The sequence below is a fragment of the Notothenia rossii genome (assembly GCF_949606895.1).
Source record: "Notothenia rossii genome assembly, chromosome: 8".
Taxonomy (NCBI): domain Eukaryota; kingdom Metazoa; phylum Chordata; class Actinopteri; order Perciformes; family Nototheniidae; genus Notothenia; species Notothenia rossii.
Window position 1 is genome coordinate 59,514,830 of NC_136906.1, and position 22,751 is coordinate 59,537,580.

Here is a 22,751-nt window from a genome sequence, read left to right on the forward strand (position 1 = left end):
TGATCAACAGGCCTCGGGTTGATACAGTGTGGAGCTACGTGAAGATTTAAAGCAAACAAACTCTGAAAGGCACAGGAGAGGTTGACGTGAGAGTAATACAGGAACCAAATGTATTGTTGTTTTTTTTTCAAAAACTCAATCTTTAATTTGTAGCCCTTCCCAGAGGTTTTTAAGTATGTATTGTTGCTATCGGTTTAGAGAGGGTGAGAAAATTCATCATGCGTGTCGATCAAAGGTGTGCTGGATTTTAAATACCGTTGAGCTTTGGGGAGCTCGGTGAAGAAATTGCCCTAGGTGTTTTCCGAACACAACAGAACTGCATCAGTAAGCCCGTTTGTGCATCGACATGCATCTATTTTTTACAATAAGAAATGTGGATTTGAACGTACATGTACTGCATATAAACACTACACTCTGCACTTGCAACGGTGAGATGTGATGTCTGTATTATATTTCTCTGCCAATAGTGTTTTGCAGGGACCAAATAAAAAAGAACTTTAAGCTGTATGTGCCATTTCTTTTTAAAGTAACATCCATCAATTTACACATTTAAAATTAACACATGTACAGTATGACAAATAAAGGTGTGACATGTGAGAAAGCTCTTACAATGCAAATATAAAGCAATCAACACAAGATCATATTTTTTTCAGAAACCTGGGTCACACTTGTTTTTCCGAGCTTTAATTCCCATGTGTTGGTAATCGACACAAAGTCTGATTAGATAAATACATGATCCTGGTCTTGTTCCTTATCATGCTCCGTCAAACATCCTTGCTCCTCAAATGCTTCTTCTCTCTCTCGCGCGTCTCTCTCGCATTTCTCTCTTTCACCTGAGGGGTGTAATACATATAGCCACTCAGCTTCCTCTCCATTTTTTCCAAGGCTGACCAGGGAAAAGCCTACCTAGAGAATGAGAGCAAAACACGATGGAGTGAATATAAAATGCTATGAGATATTATACATCTGTGAACATTTCCACTTGCAGAATATATACGTTTCTGATAACAGTGTAAAGTCTCCTTTACATTTGATGTTTATAACGCAAAACTATACAGCATATGCCATGCCATACTACTGTAAATATGTTTTAACAAAACCTGATTCAATGAAGGCAAATTAAATGTAATGGAAACCTTATCTAGATCCAGTGTTAACATTACATTCAAATTACCTATTCAGTACGTTCGAATAAAACAGAGCTGAGGTTAAAGTCCCTCCACACATTTGTACACCTACAAAGGTGTTTTAACTTATTCACTGGTTACCTCTCTTCTCTGGACTTTGGGTACTGAAAGTTGTTTCCAATAGCAACCCAGTCTCACGACATTTCGTGTTATAGTCACAACATTTAATCTATTGATTCGTGGTCACCAACACGATTTCCCCCTTTTTTTCATGTCACACAGAATGATTTTAAAAGCAATATATTTCTATTGGTAATATGTTTCATGCCTGCACCACGTCTTTTTGTCCGGTCGGGTCTTGGAAGACCGGAAGCTGTCGGGTTCATAAAAAAAAGGTCTTACTCAATATTTAAATATTATATATAATAATATATATATATATTTAATATTTAAATCGTATAATGTCGGACTTGTTTTGCCATCCATGAGGAAAAGAAATGGGGCTCAGAGCCTCAGAATACTGAAATCTGTATTCCTTCTAATTTGTTATTCTTTTCTAAATAACACACTGTTATTTACTTAACAATAATACACAATTATCCTTGTTTTTATTTATTTTTTAAATGTAATTGAATATAAGAATGTAAATACTGAGTTGAGAGAATAGTCAGGGGCTTTGGGTGATGGGAGACACATCTATGGAATGATAATTTCAATAGCTTTCCATTAAATTACGGATATACCTTTCTGTCTGTGATGTTTTACAAATCAGATATTAATGTGTAGAAGTAAAACATGTGAAATAATATAGCTGAATTTCTGCATGTCTCCCTTGAAAAAGAGATCTATGATCTCAAGGGACAATCTGGTTGAATAAAGGTTTAAAATGAATAGCAATATCCAGTAAAATTCTGTAAAAACATGAATAAAACTTAATATCTTCAGATGTTATACATACATAAGTGTCCTACACTAATAATACAAAGTTATTATTAGTATGCTGTTTCTTGTGTGCATTGCCTAGTGGTTAAAGCACGTTATTGAATTATTTTTGTTGAATAACGTTATTTTTGTTGAATAATGTTATTTGATGAAAAGAATATTAAGAGTACATACTTTCATAGGGGGAAAGTAGAAGGTAAATGATAGAAATATAGAATACAAAAAATCAAGAAGATACTGTAAGTGATCTCTTCAATAAAACAGTTTAGTGCTGGATGTACAAAGATATTAATATGAGGATGTGCAAAACAGACAAACTAATTAACCTTTATTAACACATTAAAGAATACTTTAGGTTAATGTCTTCTTCCAAATAAGAAAAAAGCTTTGGGGGTATCTGTCTACAGATAAATATTAAGCCTGACAAAGTACTTAACGTCTAATATATTGCTTTCCTGCAATGTTAAATATGTTGAAGCACTTATTTGAACTGATATTATACATATGAATTATACTCTTATGTATGTAGATAGTATAACAAATGTGCAGAATATGACAGTTTAATGGTGGAGGTATACGCACATATTGATAGATGTCTTGTAATGCACTGTTGAGGAACCTGTGACCCAAGTTTTTCAGTCATTGCATAACTACACCGTAGTTGTGTATATGATATGTCAATAAACCTTTGAAAATCTTGAAATCTTGAAAGGGATGTGCAAAATAGCCATTATATACAGTTAACTATTAGTAGAGAATAACGATTAATACTTTATAGAGATCTGCAGATAAATGTTTAGTCTTCTCAAGCACTAACTATCAAATATCTCTCCTGATTGTTGGCACCTTCCCTGAATTTTACTCAGGTGTAACTAAAGTCGGATTTAAGGGTTGTTTATATTTCACATCATTAATCAGAATCTGAAAACTAACAAAAATAAATGTAGTGGAGTACACATAGTATTTGTACACACCAATTTTGTCACGATCTGTCTGTGTTGTGTTTTGTCTTGTCTAGATCTGTCTTTGGTTTTCTGTCTGCGTTGTGTCTTGTCTAGATCTGTCTTTGGTTTTCTGTCTACGTTGTGTTTTGTCTTGTTTAGATCTGTCTGTGGTTCCCTGTCGTTAGTTTCCCTGGTGTGTCTAATTTACCCGATTGTGTTCCCCTGGTGTCCCTGTGTTTTCTCCTCCCTCCTCACCTGTGTCTTGTTTGTATGATTAGTCTTGTGTGTATTTAAGTTCTGGTTGTGCTGTCTGTCTTTGTCGCTTTGTCTTGTGTAATGACTTGGTCTGCGGTGAGTGTTCTGTTCAGTCTTTGTTAATAGTTTAGCCTTGAAATAAAGGAGTTATTTTTGTCACTTTAATCTGCATTTGGGTCCTGCTTTCTACACACATCGTAACAAATTTGTTTCCTATCGCCTAAACCTCCAGGGCTGTACACAGTTTAATACTGTCAACTTCTAATTTTGGGAAAAACAAAAACGTCTTTTTAAAACTACAATTCCCAGTAGAGACGTGCCATAGAGAACATGTTGCGAAACACAATAGCCAGCATATGTAGTTCTCGGAGGGCGTTCAAGTCCAGTTTTGAATAGTCTGCCGTGGTTTCGTTCCATTTCAAAGAGCTTGACGCTCGGCGTAACCTTGGCGCACTGCCACTCCAACATCCAATCCCAGAGTTTGAAGATTAATCACGGGGTTTGTCAACAGGACTGTAGTCCCAAACGATAGCTGGGGATTACGCGTAGTGTAGTGTCTTCGGCCATCCTAAACTGAATTCTTTTTCGGATATCATATCGCATTAACAACACCACATCTGGCGTCACAGAGATCTTCTGTTACTGTCCTTTCTTCTTAGAGGAAGTACAGAAACACGTAACTCTGGATTTGTTTTAATGTTTGAGGTGCAATAAACGACACAGCAGCTTTTTGGCATGTTAAAACTATTATTTTCTGCCTCGCTCATGAGAGTAACAGCTGGCAAAATTACAGCCTCGCCTACTCATTTCAAATGTGTGCTCTAAAATGATATTTATAAATGACCAGTAGCCTATCATTATTATAAGCAAGACAATAAATTGTAAAGATTTGTAGAAAATAAACGTATTTAAGATACGTTCATAACGAACCTAACGTGGGAGAAAATATGTTTCTTGAAGATATGTAGAAAATAAACGTATTTGACATACGTATTTGACATACGTTCATAACGAACGTAACGTGGGAGAAAATATGTTTCTTGCTAAACGTAATTGAGAATGCAGTTTGGTTCTGTGGGAACGTAATTTTTAGGGGACAGGGTTGCCATAATACATTCTAACGAAAAATACAAATTATTATGATTACAAATAAAATAAAAGAAGCCTCCCGTGAGTTACTACAAGCTATAAAGTAGATTTTTAAAACATTTTATAGAATAAAAGCTCACTGCTGGACGTTTTAGAAATGCGTGTGTGCACCACGACAAAGGAGCATCATTCACTTTACATTGGGCTTGTTTGCGTGGTGCGGCCACGTAAATGTAGCAAAGTTTGTGACTCCACCACGCAATGCGGCGTTAAGGAGTCGTGGTGGAGTCACGCATTCTGGTGAGATCAGGTAAAAATAATGGTTTTTCACATTCCAGGTAGGTTATTGTGTGCATAATGTGCTAGCTATACAAGTAACTGAACCCACCATATCCTCACTGCTTTATCCTCCCCCCAAAAAAGAGAGCCCCACTTTTTGTATTACCACCATTATCTCACAGTCAAGACATTCTGTCCAACCCTAAATTACATCTTCTTACACAGGCTTGCTAGCTGCTCATTTGCACTTCTGTCTTTCTATTTCTCCCTTTTTCTCCCTCTATCTTTCTCTCACACTCTGCCTTTTCTGTGGTGACATTAATTACAATGAAGAGCAAGTGATGGCACTCATTGCTTCAGCATTACAGCGGGAGAATCTGCAAACGCGCAGCCTGATGAAGTGTCCACATCACACTGCACCGTGATTTATCACTTATTTCTGCCACAATGCTTTGGCCGATAACTCTCATTCTACTCCATTTACTTCCACGACATACGTCTCACATGCAGAAAAAGGGACTATTGCGTTTCTATTGCTGGCTCAGCGTGTGTGTCAACGTTTTATTTCACGTTGCTATGTGTTTTTAACATATATTTAAAAACGGGGACATTTCCGGGGACAGTTTCAACCGGGGACAGGGCAATACAAACGGGGACTGTCCCCGGAAAACGAGGACGTCTGGTCACCCTACCGTACCCCCACTTATTTGAAGCATGATTTTTTGCGCAGAAAGGTTGGATCGGTTCGCTGACGGCCGGCACAGCCCTTTATTATTATATTGTTTAAACGGCATCATGTTGAGCTGACAGGCGACACAGAGGTCCACAGTGTACCCCCCGTGGACAGTTCACGAGCGCGTCCATAGTGTCTCCGTCCACCCCGTCCACCAAGTAAAAACATCCCCACTACACCAGTGTGTGTGTGTGTGTGTGTGTGTGTGTGTGTGTGTGTGTGTGTGTGTGTGTGTGTGTGTGTGTGTGTGTGTGTGTGTGTGTGTGTGTGTGTGTGTGTGTGTGTGCACCAGGTGCGTGTGCGTGTGTGTGTGTGTGTGTGTGTGTGTGTGTGTGTGTGCACCAGGTGCGTGTGCGTGGGCGTGTGTGTGTGTGTGTGTGTGTGTGTGTGTGTGTGTGTGTGTGTGTGTGTGTGTGTGTGTGTGTGTGTGTGTGTGTGTGTGTGTGTGTGTGTGTGTGTGTGTGTGTGTGTGTGTGTGTGTGTGTGTGTGTGTGTGTGTGTGTGTGTGTGTGTGTGTTGACCTCAAATGATGTAAGAATCTGATCTAAAATAAACGCTTATACAACCATTTGAATGGTACGTTGCACAAAAACTTGATATATGAGAAGTAACATTATGCACATGAATGGGCCTTTGTTCAAATTAAAGACACATATCTATCATATGTATGTGCCTGTGGGCAGTAAGCATGTGTACACAGTCCAGTTGGTCTTTATTTCACAAGCAAAAGTTCAAGGCAAATGCTTTCCTCATACGGCGAGCCAACTTACTTGAGGGTTTTTATTCAGAGTTTAATGCCAATGAATCCCTCCGTACAGCACCAATGACGATGTTTCATCCGTACATTTTTTGGATGGGAGATAACAGCGGGAGTAGCCATGTGAATGCCTTTTATAAGTGAGCATAAAATCTGTGAAAATATATAATGCATATAACAGTCACAGTGTTTGAGGAGGCGTCAAAGGCGAAGATGGTAGAAGAAGAATAGAAAGAAAAAAGGAGACAGGTGAAATCTAACGGGAGTTCTGGCAGAAACAGACGAACAACATAAAGAGAATGAATGACACACAGGTGAGAGGGAAATGAAGCCAAAGGGTGGGAGATTGAGAATCAAAAAGAAAGATAACAACAGGAGGAAAGAATAAAAGTTCAGTTTAAATTAGTCTGAACTCGGAGATGGCAGGAGAGTCTCTAATCCGTTCTCCCTTAGGCCTTGAATCACCTGCCATCCACAAAGTCACCGTCTTTCCCACAGGAAAACACTCATTACAGGCTGCCATTACGTTTGACTGCATCTCTCTCCATAACCTTGAAACACTGTTCACTCAGCCAAAAACACTTCAATCCGGCGGGAGAGCCGGGTCAATTGAGTCAATGTCAAGTGACTTCTTCTCCCAAAGGCACCGCCATTGACATATTTTGTTTTTTTAGGGGGGTTAGAGAATGTTACAAGGACAGGGGTAGGTATGTCACATGCAGACATAAAGCGGTTGCAAATACGGCCATTGATCTCAGGAAAGCTGGCCAATGGACTCAGATTAAAGTAAAAATGGTGCCTGGCAAAAGATCCTACAGAGTAAATATCCTTCAAGGCCTGAACAAAAATGTCCTTTAAATGCTTTGTTAGTATGTTTTACCTACTAGCCAAAAACAAGAAAGTAGAAATCAGAAAGATTCTCCATTGTATCTCTTCTTTCTTTCTTTGTGTGATTTTCTACTTTAGTGCAGTTATTTATGATTGGAGATCAGTTTGTATAGACATTCTAAAGGCATTGCACAATTTTTCTTCGACCTTAAACAATTTAATACTTAAAATAGCCTTGTCTTTAAATAATTGGAAGAAGACCTCTCGGCTACTACCAGTTAAACCCCACGGCCCCGCGGGCGGGGGGAAAACGCAACATCTTGCAAGAAACAGCGTCTGAGGGCTTCTTAACATTTAATAAACTATGAATGTGTCATACTCACTTAACGGGAAGAAACTCAGCTTCCAGACAATATTAACCATTTTTAGCTAAACAAAACAAAAGGGCAATAACAAATGCTCTGAATTAGCCCTGAGCGAAAAAATGCTAACGCACTTAGCACAGAACTCAAGGTAAAATACCCTTATTACTTATCGGATCTGCACAAACAAGATTAGCAAACTGAGATTCCACAGATTCCAGATGTATAAGTATCATCACTGAGCGATCAGAACTTGTGGCAAAACGACAACAAACAACAACAACAAAAGTTGTGTTCAATGGCATTATAACGATAAGAACGCTGCTGAAGGTTAATCCATAGGTCAATCCAATGTGTCTGAAATGGCTACTGATAATCCATCTTCATATGTATGTCAATAACGGAGTTTTCATATTGCTCTGAGCTACCAGAGTGTATGACAGCTTCCAGTTTTGGGCATTCTGGCTACACATCACCCATTCACCAATGGGTAATGTTTAGATGGATTTGAGGGACTTCCCCTCGATTCTATTGGCTCTAACGGTTAAAAAGAGGTGTCAATCATAAAAATCGACCGATGGGGGGCAGAGATATGGGAATTCCACCCAAATGACCCCAGAAGTGGGGTTTTTTTGCTAAACCTCTCTAAAAAAAGGTCAAATGTCACTTGTTTTGCATCAATCCTGATACAGGGTATTTATTATGTTATAGTTTGGATTCCTAAAGCTTTTAGTATACTATCCCATCATTCAAGAGTGGGTTTTCACTATAAGTAAGGTTTTTTTTTACTATGTTCAATCTGAATTTACTTTAAAATAAAAAAATTCTATATTGATTCTGACTTTTCTACATCCAACTCACAGGTTTATCATTGCTTTGATTATTAATTTACCCCTTTTAGAAGTGAAGATATAGTCAATTGTTCTGGGAATGTCATTTTCGAGCCTGAGGCCTGAAAAAGAGGCTCAGGGCTCAACTGGGTAAAAAAGATGTGTACTCATTTTTAAATGCATCACACACTAATATTTTATTTTCTATAGGGGCAAACCACCTGGCAGTGCTGACCCCTAATATTAAGTCTAATGTGATTTTTTTCTGCTGGTTTAATTGTAATGGAAAGTACAGCATAACAATTACAGCAGGGGACATGGATGTCTAGGAAGAAAGATCACAGAGGAGGGGAGCTGCAGCCAATTTCATGCCTTGTATTTTTCTGTCATGCATGGCTAATTCACGGTCCAGGAAAAAGCCTCAGCATAGTTTTCCTGTAAAAAAATACTGTTTTAAAGGAATAGTTAACGGAATATATACAGTACTACTTTGTTGCTCTGAGTTAGCTAAAATCATGTGTATAATGATGCTGGAGTCAGCACATAGTTAGCTTAGCTTAGCTTAGTGTACTCATTTCAAACTCTAATACCTCATTCACACCAACGCAACTCCGGTTCAAGCTCCGTGCTAGAGCTTTTCAGGTTCAGAACCGGTTCTTCGGTTTAGCTCCGGCTCTTTTCACACTGCCCAGAGTCCGACTGGTGCTGCGTCATCGTTTGCGTCATGACGTAACCGTTTGCGTGCCTGCTTCATAAAGCCAAACCGCGCGGAAACCCCTCACAGCTGACACCGACAACAACAACAATAGCCGATTGTGCTCCAGCTTCCTCTGTACCTCTTCGGAAGACCAGATTCCCAGTAACTGGTCTCTTCAGTGGACCACTGCTGCTTGTCAAGTTTCTCCATCGTTGTGTACAAACTGGATAAAACGCCGGCTTTTTGTTGTTATTCAGGAGTTGATCCCGCCCCTCCCCATGCCCCTGCCTCGACATAAGCGTGACGTATGCGGTGCTTTTGCTCTGGCCGGACCATTTTTTGGTGCTTGAAACGAACCGGATTCCGGAGCTAAGAGGCTGCTCCGCTGCGGTGTGAACAGGAAAAGCTTTTCAAGCTCCAGTTCTGAACCGGCCCTGAAACGTTGTGAATTAGGTATAAGTGGATTTTGCTACCTTTGAACCGAGCCAGGCTAGCTTTTCCAATGATTCCAAGTTGGCCATTCCAGATGCTTAGGGATTTTATTTGAACTTTTATAGGTGCCTCTTTTGGTAACATTATCAATTATTCAATACAAATATGTTGTCTAAAACCATAGCATTAGCATAAAAGGCCCTAACGTTAGCATGTTTGCTAATGCTTACACACTGCAACATAAACATTGACATTTCTTGTCCTCTTTTAGAAGCTAAATGCCAAATCTCCAGCCAGAACTTATTTAAGTCTGTGTCTTAATATATATATATAATATTCATCAGAAGAACCCAAAACGTTTGACTTGTGCATTTCTCCAAATGTTCTTTAACATAAAGGTTTTGAGAAATTATATTATACCAAGGGTTTCTGATGCATGTGCCAACGTAATCATTAAACACCAGGTCTCCAAGGTGAAACAAACCCTGAATGTCGCAGCTGTGTCCCTTCTTCCTCGGGAGACGCGCCAGCTGATCTGCTACCAGGTATGTGTGGGGCACAGCTGCACATCCTACCTCCCGTCTCCTTTACCTGTCGCAAGCAGTTAGGGTGGCGTGGCCCCATCGCACCACCTACTACGGAAACATGTCGTCTGGTTGCAGTGGAGAATGCAGCTGTCCCCAGGTAAGGGCTCCACTGGCACTCATTCTGATAATGACGTTGGAAACACTGGGTGCCGTTAGTGGGGAAGTTAAGGGTAGGGTTTATGGAGCATGGTAGAGGGAGGGTGAACGGATGAGGTAAGGGAAGTGTGGAATTAAAGGGGGTGGATTGCCGTGGGGAACCTCCATAAAGATGAAAGCACAGGGGCCAATGTTGCTCCAACAAATCAATAAGATAGTGGTTTGAGGGCGCAGCTGGCCTGGCAGATCCCAAACTGTGATAGGGAATATGTCCACAGCTGTGTGTGTGTGTGTGTGTGTGTGTGTGTGTGTGTGTGTGTGTGTGTGTGGGGGTGTGTGTGTGTGTGTGTGTGTGTGTGTGTGTGTGTGTGTGTGTGTGTGTGTGTGTGTGTGTGTGTGTGTGTGTGTGTGTGTGTGTGTGTGTGTGTGTGTGTGTGTGTGTGTGTGTGTGTGTGTGTGTGTGTGTGTGTGTGTGTGTGTGTGTGTGTGTGTGTGTGTGTGTGATATGTTTTGAAGTTCCTTAATTACTCTGTGAGCCTCAAGTTCCTCATTTAAATTCCCCTTTTCCAGAATTGTGTTACCTTTACAGAACATAAAATGGAGCCGGATGCTCAAACTTCTCAAATCCTTTGCTTCACTTCGAGGGCTGTGTCTCAAAACTGGAGCGATACATATCTTTACAGCTGGAGACGCCACTGCTTCTCACTATCAGCACCCTTCATCGAGCGACATGCTCTGGTGATTAGCCCCGTGCGCTGCTGCTCCTACTAGCCCAGCCTGTATCTTCCCCTTCCCCTTCTCAAGGTCAGATCGGGCCACGTGCGCCAAGGCATGAACGCAGCATGTAATGGGGTTTATCAGAGAGCAACAACACTTGCTTGTTTATTTGAACACACACAGCGGGCTGGGTAATTGCCTTAAAAGGATGTCGATGTGTGCTGAGAGCATTTTAATTAGCTCTCCTTCGCCCCTCTCAACAACAAGCTCTCTCCGAATGACAAAGCAATTTTGTGTCGATTAGTAAATGAATGACTTCCTCTCAAAATTGTGAGTCAGATGATGGGACTGCTGGTGATGATGGGGGTCCAACTCCCCCCCTGGCACTATGAATGGGAGGCACAAGTTGGAAAAAGTCCAAACAGTGAAGAGGGGAATAGTATCTAAGACAGCCCGTCTGCTGATGTAAAGAGACCCTGACTGGCCACTGCTGACTTCCTCGGCTAATGCTTTCTTTGACTTTCACACACAACGGCACTCAAATAGGAAACGCAAACAGTCGCCTAAAAAGCTCCAGCATCATCTCCCCGTTTCAGTGTCTGTTTCTTTCTCTTGCAAAGCAGATGCAGTGTAGTAGAGCTCGTGGAAACACCTGCAGGCTTCTTTGTTGTCACTTGTGCAAGTGTATGTGTTGGATTCGTGTGTGCAAAACGGACAACCCAGCTTTGAGTGGTGCTGCCATCTAGTGGTGAAAACATGAACGAAAACCAAAACTGCATCTGATGTGTATGACATGGCTCATTCATCATATAATTAGTCGACGGATGAATAAACACATTGCTATATCACATGCTTTTAATGTATTCAAAGAGCAACATGCAATCAAACCAAAACACAATGAACATAGCATTCCTTTAATACATCCTTACATCCAATTTAGCTAATAGATGTCAGTCTAGCTATTACATTTAGATAAAAGGACGTGTTTAACACATGATTCACAACCGCAAGCAGAAATCAAAGAGTATGTGATGTATAAATGCGTGCATGTTGTTTGCATCACTGCCTAAACTACATGGTCACAAACACTGAATCATCCGTTCTGCTGCAGACCTAATCATCCATTCCGTTGACCTAATTGTGTCCATAAGACAAATGTAGGCATTTTTCAGAATACAAAATATCTCAGTGGAATCAGTCAAATCAAACTGACAAAATGCTGGCACACAGAGATGAAGGGTGACGTTTGTACCTCATGGTGTGTCATGCAACATCAACCCCCCCTTGTCCCTCTCTTTCCTCCTCTGGGCTCTCTTGCTGCTCCCCTTACTTTAGATTAAAGGCTCCACTGGCACTGCCTGCAGTTTATTTAGCCCTCATAAGCTGTGCAAGCCCTCTACTGACCTTGTTTGGCCATGTCTTTCTCTGAACTCCATCCCAGTGCTGGCAAAGGGGAGCGCTGAGCACTCTGGGAGGAACAGATAGCGTGCACCCCCGGCTTCAACAACACTGGGTTAAGGTCAATGGTAAAGGTTAAGTTGAATTTAGCAACCATTAAAACAATTTAAAGAACAGATCCTTCAACTGTCGACTTCTGTTAGACTTTATTTTAATTTTTGGGACTGGTTTCGTTTTTTAACACATAAACTTAAAATCAAACCCCGAAGGCAGTATAATAATTATTTATTTTTATAAAATAAGAATTATAATTATAGGATATAATATACATTTGTAAATGGGAGGCTGTGGCGCAGTGGATTAGTGCGTTGGTGTTCGAATCAGGGGAGCACAGGTTCAACCCCCACTGCAGTCAGCATGTCGTTGTGTCCCTGGGCAAGACACTTCACCCCAAATTGCTCCTGTGGGGATTGTCCACAGTATTGAGCATGTAAGTCGCTTTGGATAAAAGCGTCTAACAAGTGACATTTAATGTAAAAATATTGTAATCTCTTTATTTTTACCAGGGAAAATTGGGTTTTGTGACAGTTGCTCCTATAGAATGAAAACAAAATGTAAATAGAATAAAACTATTTATATAAATATATTTAAATATAACAATATAGTAATGCTGAATGTTGGTCGTCGTCGTTTTTTCCTGGGAATGGCCAAAATGAACCAATGAATTTGAGACATTAAAGGTGGGGTATGTAATTTATTTCAGAAACACTTTTTGTTATATTCCATGGAATGCTCCTAACATCCCGATAGCAATAAATATATTAAATGCTTCGACAATAAATACGTAAAAACAATTCATCTGTGGAAGGCGTGGCGCTGTAAAAGCACGACCGTTTCGGCTAAAATAACTGGATGGCCTACCTGCCTGTCAGCCTTCCATCTGTGCACAAACTTATCTCGTGCCCTCATTGGTCATGTGCGCGTTCGTGTTTTGGAGGAGGGGCTCTGTAAGGAAGAGGCAGATTTTTTCCAGTTGTGTACTTTCAAATTCTAGCACACTCGAGCTGGTTTCTTCAAAATTACATACCCCACCTATAAAGAAAATCAAGGCACGGCATTTCAAAGTGCTTCACAAAAATACATTTAAAGCATTAAGTGGTGCATATATAAAATATATACATTGAAAAACAGTCATTCAAAAGCCAATAAAATAAAAAAAGATACAAAAAATAAGAACAAAAGATTCTGTGAAAGCACTATTGACCAGTGAGAGCTACAGTAGCTCATACCTGTCTCCTGGATTTACGAATGTTGTTTTGCCAAATAAACAGCAACACACATCCATGTAATTCAAACTGATCCCCTTCATCACAACAGCTGCAAAGGGAAACAGCAAGGACACTCACTGTGTAACCAAATGTGACAAGGAAGAAATTAATGGAGATTATATCATTATATTATTTTATGCCATTTATAACCTAAGGAGACACGTGGTAGGAAAGCTCGAGAGATTTTTCAGGTGCAGGACTGCAGTCCAACAATGAATAAGCAAAGTGCCACTGTGGCATTGCTTCACTCTGACAAAACACGCTGTGCCTCATGCAGTAAACGTCCTCTCGAGTATCTCAATTTGTGTGTGTGTGTGCGTGCAAATTATGCATATGTGTGTTCACCAGACTGGGAACTGGCAGGATGCTGACCCACTTTGAGTTGTTTTCATTTTTCATTCACTCCCCATGTGCAGCCACAAGGCATTTGCTTTCTCTCCACTTATCTCTCTCTCTTCTTCTTCTTTCCTGTTCTCCTCCCAGTATTTACCTGGCAATAATTGTGACAGGAATCATTTCCGACAGGGAGGAGCTCAGATTTGAGAACAAACTCCTTGCTACAAGAGCCAGGGAGAGGAAGAAAAACTTAATTTTGAGTCCCAAAGCTCGAGCAACTGCTGTATTTACAAGCGTTCCTCTTGTCTCATTGTTTAATATTTGAGGCATTTTGATGGATCTGAGGGGGGCAGGGAACATGAGATGTAGACTTTGTGTTATTTTTTGTCTTCAAATAAGGATTTTTGATACATGGAAATAACAGTGCAGTCACATTTTAAATGAGGTCTCTCTTCATGCAGGCTTTATATTCTAACAGATGTTCATAGACGTAGAATAAATGCCGTGAAAAGGCACAGTACATACAGTATAAAACTATGAAAACATGTAAGGCTTAGTGATTCAAAATCACATACAAGGTCTGTTAGTGATGCTAACAAGTCTATAAAGATTTCAGCACTTATCTATCTGAGAGCCAAGGTGAGATGTTTCTGTTTCATTCAGATCACACTGTTTATTTGTCTTCCCTTGGTTTACAATTTACATTTATAAATGTAATCACATAAGAACTCACACAGCCCAGCTATTTACAGAAATTGCTGCAGAGGTGTTAAAATTAGTTCAGGTTTAATGTGGTTTGCTAAAATTACTTATTTTCCTCTGTTGTACTGAGGCCTAGGAGGTTCCGCCTTTTTGCTTTTTTAAGTGATGCCTACAAATGCAACATAACATTATTCAGCTTCTCCCTATTCTGCATACAGTTTGAAAGTGTGAACACAGCATTTTGCTAACTTTACCTTCAGAAAATGTAAAGAGTTCTAGTTCATTTGATGCTTCATGTAACACAGGATTTACAGTCAACCTGAAGAATACTAAGCCCTGCAACTAGCTTTCCATGCCACTAGTTGCTAAAGACTTTGTAGAAAGAACACACATTTATAGATAGGCCTCATAGGGTTTTTGAGTGGCTGTGCTAATGCTAATTAACTAATTGAAATGTTGCTTTGTTATAACTTGCTTACTTATTAAAAGTTAATTAAAAAATTGTTTATAAAGTGTCCCACTATAAACCTTTCGTATTGCAATAGTCTAAATGATAATGACATGATAGCTTAGCATGGATATTTCAGAGTTTCCCTATGTTGTCAGGGTCCTTTTAAAAAAAAAAAAAAACCAACCTTATAAGAGAGGCCTGTCACCCGCTACCGCGGAGAAATAAAACTGATAAACCGGCAATAATAATAAGGTTTGCTAACAGAAAACATAAAATTGAACTTCTGAAACAGGGAAGACGGCTTAAGGGCTCGGATGTATATATGAATGAACACCTCACTAAAAGAAATGCTGAGATCGCCAGAAAGGCCCGATTCCTGAGAAAACAGCAAAAAATACAATCAACATGGACTGCAATCTGCAAAATCTTCATCAAGCTTAACGAATCACCAGAACAAGCCAAAGTGTTAATCATCAGGGACCTGGAGGAACTGGAAAAATACCAATGAAACAAATCAGACAAGGTAACGAAAATAAAACACTACCATGACAATTCCAGATAATATACACATATCTCCATCAAGACTAGAAACGTTTGCATATACAGAGCATAAAGCACAGGACATGGAAAATGACATTGATCCGGTAAACAACTTACTGAACAATATCAACAACAGCTGCAACTATTTCACAGAAGAGCAATTCAATGTAACGTTTCAATCAGAAGAGAACATATCAATTATCCAATTCAATATTAAATTAAACATTAAAGAATATCTAAGTCAGTTTAAGAACCCATTCAACATCATAGCAATATCAGAGACCTGGATCAGTGCTGAGAAAGGTGTGGACTTTGAGATGGATGGCTACGAACTGAATTATATAAACAGAAGGAATAAGAGTGGAGGGGGTGTGGCAATCTATGTGGATAAAGGAATGAACTATAAGGTGGTGGAGAGCATGACAACAGCTGTTGACGATTTGTTTGAATGTGTTACAGTAGAAATTTGTATGGAAAAGTTTTAAAATGTTATTGTGAGTTGTATATACAGAGATCCTGGAACCTATATTGACACATTTACAGATAGGGTAGAAAACATGTTCACTAAATCATTACAAAAAATTATGTTTATCTGTGGGGATTACAATATTGACCTGTTGAATCCAAATAAGCATAAAATTACAGAACACTTCATCAATACATTGTACAGTATGGGTTTGTATCCTAAAATTACCAGACCTAGTAGAATCACTTCTCATTCTGCTACATTAATAGACAACATATTCACAAACATTATGGAAAACTATACAGTAGGCGGACTATTATATAGTGACATAAGTGATCATTTACCTGTTTTTATTGTCTATCACTGCAGTTCTAAGAAACCGAAAGTCGTCAGCCATTTCAAATACAAAAGATTGAGAACTGAAGATAACATAATTGCATTTAAGAATGACTTACTAAAGTAGAATTGGAGGGTAGTACATGAGAGAGACGATATTGACAAGGCCTATGATGAATTTCTAAACATCTTTAAAGCACTTTATGACAAAAACTGTCCCGTGAAACAATGCAGAGAGAGACACAAACAAACTCACAGTGCATGGATCACTAATGGCCTAAAAAATGCCTGCAAAAAGAAAAATACACTATATAGACAATTCATAAAATATAGAACTTCAGAAGCAGAAAATAAATATAAAAGATATAAGAATAAATTAACCCATATTCTGAGGATATGTAAAAAAGAATACTATAATACAAATATTAGAGAATAATAAGAATAATATGAAAGGTTTATGGAAAGTATTAAATAGTGTCATTAGAAATGGAGCAAAAAGCTCTGGTTACCCTGAGTTTTTTGTGGACAAAAATAATGTTATTAATAATACAGAAGATGTGGTTAATGGTTTTAATGAATTCTTTGTAAATGTGGGGCCAGATCTGGCAGTAAAAATGTAAACCGTAGAAACAACTAAAGAGGAAGATACGGACCTCTGGAATGAAAACAATAGCTCTTTCTTCCTCACACCAGTCGAAGAAAAAGAAATCATAGATACTGTGCGAAAATGTAAAAGCAAATCCTCGACCCATTGGAATAATATTGATATGATTATAGTAAAAAACATTATTGAAGAAATTGCAGAACGATTGACTCATCTCTTTAACTTGTCTTTTCAATCTGGTAAATTCCCAAATAAAATGAAAATAGCAAAAGTTATACCATTATATAAAACTGGGGATAAACACCATTACACAAATTACAGGCCTATTTCATTGCTCTCGTAGTTTTCCAAGATCCTTGAAAAGCTTTTTACAAAAAGACTTGACAGTTTCATGGAAACAAATCAGCTTTTGGACGACAGTCAATATGGATTCAGGAAAGATAGATCAACAGCTATGGCACTAATGGAATTAAGTGAGGAAATAGCAAACTGCATGGACAATAAAAAACAACAGTGGGAATATTTATAGACTTACAAAAAGCATTTGATACCATAGATCACAATATTTTACTGATAAAACTGGAACGGTATGGCATCAGAGGGGTGGGATTAAACTGGGTGAGAGATTATTTAAGCAACAGACAACAATTTGTTGAAATTGGTGAGCATAAATCAGAATACATGAACATAACTTGTGGAGTACCTCAGGGGTCCGTGTTGGGTCCAAAGCTGTTCATAATATACGTCAACGACATTTGCAGAGTATCAAATATATTGAAATGTATTTTATTTGCAGATGACACTAATATTTTTTATCCGGTGACAATTTGAAAGAGCTAATGGAAGAGATAACAGCAGAAATGATTAAAGTAAAAATTGGTTTGACACAAACAAATTATCATTAAATATAAGCAAAACAAAGATTGTTATTTGGAAAACATTAAAAAAAATCCACGGGTGCAATTAATACTAGATAACATAAACATAGAAAGAGTATATGAAATGAAGTTCGTTGGTGTGGTTTTAGACAACAAAATCAGCTGTCAACCTCATATCACTTATGTAAAAGCAAAACTGGCTAAAACTATTGCAATATTGGGAAAAGCCAGATACATTCTGGACTATAACTCATTGTATACTCTATATAACACACTAATATTGCCATATCTGATTTATTGTGTGGAGATTTGGGGAAACACGTTTAAAACCAACCTACAGCCGTTATGCACATTACAAAAAAGGGTTATAAGAGTAATCAATAATGTTGGATATCTTGAACACACTAATGTCTTATTTTTGAAGTCACACATATTGAAGTTCATTGATCTGGTTCAATTTAAAACGGCACAAATCATGTACAGAGCAAGACATAATCTACTTCCTAGGAAATTAAAAACATTGTTCGTAGACAGAGAGGGTGGGTATCATTTGAGAGGAAATCTACTTTTTAAACAACTTAAGGTCAGAACAACTCTGAGAAGTATGAGTATAACAATCTGTGGGGTGATTTTATGGAATGGTTTGGAGCAGGAGTTCAAACAAAGCACAAGCATCATTCAGTTTAAAAGGATGTACAGAAACACTTTTTTGAAAAACTATGAGAATGAAGAAAAGTGATTGAAGATGAGAAATTATTGTATATGTATGTATAAATGTAAATGTATGTAGGAATAACTTGCATAGTGATTTTAAAGGACAATCATTGATAAAGTAAAGGGTGGGAATTAATAAGCATTTGCTTCCTCCTACTCCCTTTCGGACACATATGATTTATTATTATTATTAATATGAAGACTTTTTTGTTTTTTTGTTGAATACAGATATTACCATGAATGTGGATGGATACTGTATTTTAACAATGCGGTATTCTGTTTTTCACATTTTGTTATTTTTTTATTTGTTATTTTTTAATCTGTTCGAAATAAAGAATAAAGAAAGAAAGAAAGAAAGAAAGAAAGAGATTAGTAAAGGCTATCTTCTTCTTTTTGTTAACATTTACTTGAGTTCTCTTGATTGGACGGCACTTGATATGTTTCCTTGAAACCAATTTACACATTACTGTGAAACACATTTGTTAAATTGAAATGGTGCACTTAGATTTCTGAAAAAGGTGTGACTGTTTTTTTGACCCCGAACAATCCGCTGGTGCTGATTGCAGGGTCTGATTTGCATTTAACTTGAGATGTATTAGCAATCAAATCGTAGTTTGACAATGATCAAAGTCTGACCATGTAATTTGTCAGCTTTGGCTTTACATTGAAGACAATTTACTGATACATAGCTGTCATAACCAAATTCTATCCTGAGAACATGTGGTTACAATAAATACACATTAAACTGCTTTTTTCTGCGTTAAGTAGGCCAGTCTACAATTTGTAGCAATTTCCAATTTGTTGGAATGGTGTATATGTCAGTTCTTCTTGCTCTTTGATCCGTCTCTGCCCTTGTCCCTTTGTGCACGGCATAGAGGACACTGGAGATGAGGCATGCAGTGACAATGAGGGTACCACAGAGCATGTGTTGCCTTCCTCAGCCGCACACACTTCGGTTGCTGGGAGCAATAACATAGCCAGTAGCCCTGGTACCTCTATGTCTGCTCGCATCGAAACTCTCTGTTCGAAACGTGTGGAGGCCCCTCCTGTTGTTAGTCTGGCCTCATGATGACGTAGACAACGAAAATGTTCCTTGTTGTCATAGCCTGACCTTAAGCTGATGAGTATAATAGTTTATTAGCAGTGACGTGCGGTGTGTTGTTTCGATTAATTTTAAACAGACCCTTCGACAAAAGGATATCCACAATTTAAATATTGGATTCTTCTCTCTTAGTAAGATCCCATTTTCATTACAATTGTGGTCTTACCTTGACTTGAAGATGAAGTTCATGCTGTCCTTCTGGACAACAATCTTTATTACTTTTTTGTAAAAGTCCTCCTTATCTTCCTCTAGTTTCAAAAGTCTAGCTTGTTGTTTGCGTCTACCGTCTCTGCGTAGAATAACAGTAGCAACAAGAACCTGTGGGCTCACGTGTGCCCCCTTCGAGCTGGTAGGCCTAGGAACGGCGGACGGGCAGTCATCCCGACCGTCGATAACCGAGGCCGTTTCTCAATCGCGAGGATACTGGCTTGGTAGTCGCATACTTCCAAGTCACTTCCTTCAGAAACGAAGCAAGTACTTCCAAGCCACGGCTTCGGAAAAAAAGAAGAATGGAACAGGCTAACAAGTGTGCCACTCTCTCTAACGGTTTCAAAATAAACTGTGCCGAAAATAAATACCTCACGATCTCTATCTAATTATGAACTTGCTTTACTTTCACGGAACACATTTTTGGTGATAACAAATGCAACAAAGTAACATATTTACCAACAAATGTTCTACGCCACTACATACTTACATTTAAATGTGTGCTGTGCTGCGTTGGTCCGTTGTGGGGATTTGAAGGATACGAAGTCTACCCATGTGCAGCCTCGAAATTACCCCCAAACCAAGGACGTGGCCTCCGTGGAATTCCCAGTATGCTGGAGATTGGAACAGTCCTTCGGCGGCATTCGATGAAGTAGTATCCTTGAAATATTGGCTTGGAAGCCATAGTTTCCTCGCGATTGAGAAACGGCCCGAGGCCTGGCAGTGCTTCAACTCAATCCGAGTTGGACCTCTTACGTTACACAAACGAAGAAGTACGGCAGAGGTTATGGCTGCCTCAACTGGTGCCTTTTTCATTGCCGTTGTATGATCATTGATGAGACCAGCGAGCCTAAATATCATACGTGAAATAAGTTATTTAGAGACTATGGATGGCGAGGACACATGTAATAAAGGGATCTAGAAACATTACATTTGTGACCTACAGTGAGATGGTAACAGGCATGCGCTTAGTGCCCGCACTCCAGCCAGTTTCTGTGGGGTGACGCATCTGATATGAGGCAGATCTAATCTGTGCCTCACTTTACCCCACAAAGTTACTGGCTGGGGCGCGGGCACAAAATAAGTGCTTGTGTTAAATTAGTGCCCGTGCTCCAGCCAGTTTCTGTAGGGTTACGTGAGGCAGAGCTCGTCCCTGCCTCACTTCTCATCGCATACCAATTTTGACTTTAAAAAGCGATTGGAATCATACAGAAATCCCATTTACAACACAGATCAGTGGAGACATTTTATTATTATTATTATTATTTAGTTTTTCTTTAGTTTTTTTCCCGTTACATTGGAGTATGACAGGTGAGGCTCGGCCTCCCCTGCCTTCCCTGACTGCTCGTCGCTGTTTATTAGAGAATAAGCCTTGGCCTTAGCCTTTGGGAGTTTTTAAAGGTTTACATTTCAACCTGTGGGGAATTCCAATTAGTTAATCAATAAAGCTAAGGAATATGACCATTGTTAAAGGTATTTTTCAAATAAAATTGAATGTAAACATCTACCACCATCCTTAAGAAAACATTCAAAAATCTGAAGGGCTGCCTCCCTTGGAGGGTGATTTGATTTTAGTGGTGCCCTCTCCATCAGTCATGTTGCAGCAAGTCCAGGGGGGGAGGGGGCAGACAGAATGGTATGGGTCTGCTCAATCTCAAACGCCCTGAACGATCAGAAAAGAGAAGCACCCCGATGATTGGGTTTATTAAAAGCTTTGTTGTCCCGTGCCGTGCCACAGCTCCGTGATTGATCTCCTTTGACGTGTCCTTTTACCCTGTGTCACATTAATAAACGACGTCTCCGCTGAAAGACTGACAGACTGCCTCCTCCGAGAAACAGATAGCGAGAGGAAGGAAGAAAGATGGAAAGAAAGAACAGAGACAGAGGAGATAGGGAGATGGAAAAGATGCAGATAAAAGTATTAGAAGTGAATGGCAGAAAGTAAGAAATAAAAAAAGGGAGTGAGTCAGTAGGGAAAGCAATACTAATTTTACAGCAGGAATGTCTATTTCCTATTTGTCATTCATCGGGTCTATGAAAGAAATATTGCATAATCCTCCTATTGCATGGCAAGACTAATTTTCAATCTTTTATATTATATTAGTCTAAAGTGATACATCATGCCTTACTGGCAACTGAGACTCGAACAGCTTGAGGGTTTCCTTCCAGCCATATTATACAGTATAATGTCAACTCTCCTCCCTGCTTCTGCTGCTCCCATAACAGGTGGATTTTGCAGGGGGGCAGGGGGGCAGGGGGGGCATTGCCCCCCTAGATGCTGAAATATGTTACAGCATTACTACGTCTAAAACTGTTCCAATACAAATATTTCGAATATCAATATTTTAATAGATGTAATATAATAATTGTTACAATACAAATCTGAATAATATCATGTTTTGTTTTAAATAATTTCATTTTTGGGCAGTCGCATGTTGTGACGTGTGTGTTTGACGTATGAGGTTAAGGACACAAGTTCCCTCGCTTTTTTTTGCATAGAAGTGATTCAGCTATTGTATTACAATAATTAGCAGTAATGGATATGCGGCGATTTTTAAAACGTCCCAATTTCTGGGACGTTTAAGGCGTCTACTTCTGCACTAAGTAGGACACTGGTTAATAATATTGTAGCGTGTTCAAGTAACCAAGGGATATAGTAGTTATCAAATAAGTATAAGATGTGCACAGTTATGATATGTTTTACAGATGTAGTGCACTGTTGTTGAGGGGAGAGACCGCCCCTTCCATATGAGTGTGTGTGTACGGCGGGCATGAGGCGTGCATGACGGGACGAGTTGTGTTTGTGTGTGGAAAAGTCATACTCAGTGCGGTGAACGCTGGCTTTATTGCTAGTGTATCCATAGCGCCCCACGCAATAGTTGGGACTGTGTACTGACGTCAGTAAAAAAGGTTTGCCCCCCCAAGCGTAAAACTGTCAAACTCCACCTATGCCACAACAGCGAGGAAAAAAGATTTGCAATGTCATAAAAGCTTAAGAAGGCTTTCTTTATTTA